This window comes from Pteropus alecto, unplaced genomic scaffold, assembly GCF_000325575.1.
Source record: "Pteropus alecto unplaced genomic scaffold, ASM32557v1 scaffold33, whole genome shotgun sequence".
Lineage (NCBI taxonomy): Eukaryota > Metazoa > Chordata > Mammalia > Chiroptera > Pteropodidae > Pteropus > Pteropus alecto.
In genome coordinates this window covers 6,484,295-6,487,966 of record NW_006435762.1, presented here as the reverse complement: position 1 = coordinate 6,487,966, position 3,672 = coordinate 6,484,295, and the positions used below count along the sequence as shown (strand labels likewise).

The following is a 3,672-nucleotide window of genomic DNA, read 5'->3' as shown; positions in this document are numbered from 1 at the left end:
TCTAATTGATATATATTTAAGTATATTTAAGTCTAAGAGACAAAAATGTTTCATAACACTTTTAAAAATAAAAGTAATTTCTATAAAGTGCTTTTTAATCATTAACTACTTTTTTTTTTTACATTATTTCTCAATAAGAAATATCTGGTTATCTTCCTAGTTTTTTAGCATGCTTCAAGAATGAGACATTTTGGAAATGAACAAAAACACATTATCAATATAATGAAGTCAAATGACATGCCAGTGTCCACACTCTGAAAATTGAGTGCTGTCCATCTTCATGCACTACAAAGATGAGAACCATGATTCCAAGTACATATTTTATCAAAAAGTTTGAGACAACCAGGAGGTAGTAAGAGAATGTATCTTTTCCCTAAATAAATTTCTAAGTCATATGTCAGGGATATCATGTATTTTAGGTAAATTAACAAAACACAGGTACCTGTGTAAGTCAAGAAACAGCAATATTTCAAACTCTAAGAGCTTGCTGGTTTAACAATTATTTTATAAGTGATTGCAGATAAAAATTTGTCAGGCTGCCTATAATAAAAAGTTATGAAAATTAATTAAATAACATCTTGGTCATTAACTATTTTTTAAAACATTATTACTTATGCAGTATTGTGCCAATCCTATACTTAAATTTACTAAGTTCAGTGCTCTATTTAGGATCTGGTTTCCCTTGGGGAAAACTGTTAAATAAACAAAAACTGGACAAGAAGCACTATCAGAATAAGGCTCCTTTTATACAAGACAGAATGGCTTCCACTTACTAAGAGTGTACATTCTGCTCCACTATTTATGTTTTTAGATTTTCATACAGCATATTTAATCCTCACATCAACCATAGAGAGTTACTATCCCCCTTTTAAAGATGCAGAAATTGAGGCTTAGATAGGTAAAGTGACTTTCCAAAGGAAATGTAGCTAGTAAATAAAAAATAAGCCATCTGCATCCAAAGTCAACACATACTTAACAAAAGAATTCCTACTATATTTGACAAAAGTGAAAAGCTTACTGAAAGAACTCAATACAGATGAATAAAGCATAAGTAGCATTTCCCTACCCCTTCTAATTTCAACACCTTTAAGTAACCAATGTGAACAGTCAACTATACTCTCCCATGCTTTTCTTAAGCTCCAAAAATAAGACCATATGTCACCATAATAATTTGGGACTGATTTTTTTTTAAGTGTTAAATTTCTCCATTTAGAAACACAGCATGTTTTCATATCAATCAAGCATCTATAATTATTCACATAATTTTTTATCCTTTAACAATGTTACAACGTGAACCTTGTGATTCTGAGCCAATTGTGTAAAATTTTTAAGTGCTTTATAACTTTCTCCTTTCTTATGAATGAAATTTGTATTTTCTATTTTAATTTTTAAATGTTCATAATAGTAAAGGTACATTTTAAAAAATATTTTTTCTTTAAACTGTTTACTTGTTTATTTGTTCTAACCTACTTTTAGTTTTCCAGGCCTGCTATTGAATCAGCTGCAAATAACAATTGTCTCTTTTTTCCTATTATTAATATCACATATTTTTTGTGTATAGGTGGTGATGTTATTAACAACAACCTAAGAAACAATGCTGAATCAAAAGAAAATGTACTTAATATTGTACTTAGATTTTCAAATTCCAAAATTTGTGCAAATAAATAATGTATTCATACATTTTATCAAATGTTTCCCAACTTCTATACATAAATTCACATTTGTTGTGTATATTAATTTGATGTCATAATAGATTATACTGGTGAATTTCTAATTTTCTAATTTTACAATATAAACTTATCCTTCCATTACTGGAACATACACTACTACATCTGGAATTAGTTTAATATCTTTTGACTGCCAACATTTTATTTATTGAGAATTTTTAAAATTTGCAGTTTCTCTGAACTTCACACTTTTTATATAAATGTTTTATAACATCATAAGTATTCCAAAATCTTTTGTACTATGGCTTTTGCACCTTTTATAACCTGACTTTATATTTTCATTTTGTGCCTTATTTTTTTAATTGGGCTTACCATTGTCCAATTTAATATGTCCAAAGTACTAAGTTTATTCATCCTTTCCATGAATTTAGTTTTCTATTTAGTTTTATCTTTATTATCTTCTACTTTTTAAATTTTTTATTGGTTTATTATTAATTAGAACATTTAGATTACTTGTGTTCAGTCTTTTTAAAATTTAAATATTTTAGACCATATAATACATTTTCTTTCCATACAGCTTTAGCTGTATTCGTTGTAAGGTATTTTTTCTAATAAAAATTTTGCTTTTCATTATTCCAAATTCCTCTTAAATCTGGGGCCATTTAGCAAAATATTCTGTTACTTTGTTTTCCCAAAATGGAAAAGATTTTTTTCTGATGGTGTTATTAGGTGTTTTATTTTTTTTTTAATCTTTGTTTTTGTTTTCTTGTTCTGTTGATTTCAAGTTTACTAAATTCCAATAAGTGTGCACAGTGGCTTGCCACATCTGCATGTCCTAGGTTGCAACCCTTTCTTTTTCCCCTGAATAAATCCTTTTTGGTGGTGAAACACCTAATTAATATTATTTTTCAGTCGACATTTGGGGACTCATCTGGGATTCCAAGAAGAACAACCCTACCAGCTTTGGAACGTTCTGCACCTGTTGCCTGTTGACCTGGACACGAGCTGTTCTCTATCCATGCACCTTCCTTCTGACACATGAGATGACACCCAGAAGAGGTCCTTCCTCACATCAAGGGACAAAAAGTTGCTGAAGGTAGAAGACCTGACTGTTGTTCAGCGATGCTTTTAGAGAAAGATCTTGATCAAAAGGGGAGTAATAAAGAGCAACTGGAACTTTAAGCAAACATAAATCAGTGAGGAGAGTTTATGGGAGGAGCTAGGGCTTATAGAAGTTCTCACACTCTATGTAATCATGAGAACACTACAGGAAAAACTGTTCATAATAAAGCTCTGTGGTTCTAATTTCCCCTTCCCTTAACTTCCTTTTCCCTTCTATAATTACTCCTCCATCTTGGCATGCAGGCCAGAAAAAAATCCTTTTTTTTTTCAACAAATAAATCCTTTTTGGTAATGAAAAAAATTCCAATAAGAAAATGTGACCAATTAAATATATTTAGATTTTCTTTCTTTTTTGGCCAAAGACCACATTTTGTAAAGATCCAAGACATAACAGAAGAACATTCACAGGTATCTCTGTGTTTAAATGGTATGCGATATTGGCATCTTACATAAAACTGAAGGTAAGCATAAAATATGATGGCAATTTAGCCCAAATTTTGAGCTGGCAATTCCAGGAAGGTATATGCTTTAGAGAATTATTATACCTGTTTACTAAGAGCTCTGCTAAGTATTTTCCATGAACTGGCATTATCAGCATAACCCGAAAACTAGTTAGAAATGCAAATTCTCAGGCTCTAATTCAGTCCTACTAAATCGAAATCACGGGAGGTGGGCCTGAAAATCTAACATTTACCAAGCTAGTGTTTGAGAAGCACTTCAGTTAAAGACATGGACGCCATTGTAATTGACTGTGGATGTTGGTTTATAAGTTTGCCCTAAAATGTGCTGGTAACTTGCTTCGCTTTTGTTGTTCTTTGAAGATGCAGGGATGTACAGAGTGACAAATTTTACATCGTCCTATATGCACCTTCACAGCTGAGGT

General features: G+C 31.0%; 1 pseudogene; it reads left to right on the top strand.

Annotated features, from left to right (window-relative positions):
- LOC102895487 overlaps positions 1 to 2,660 on the top strand; it is a 14,544-nt pseudogene extending 11,884 nt beyond the window's left edge.
- The last annotated feature ends 1,012 nt before the right edge of the window (positions 2,661 to 3,672 follow it).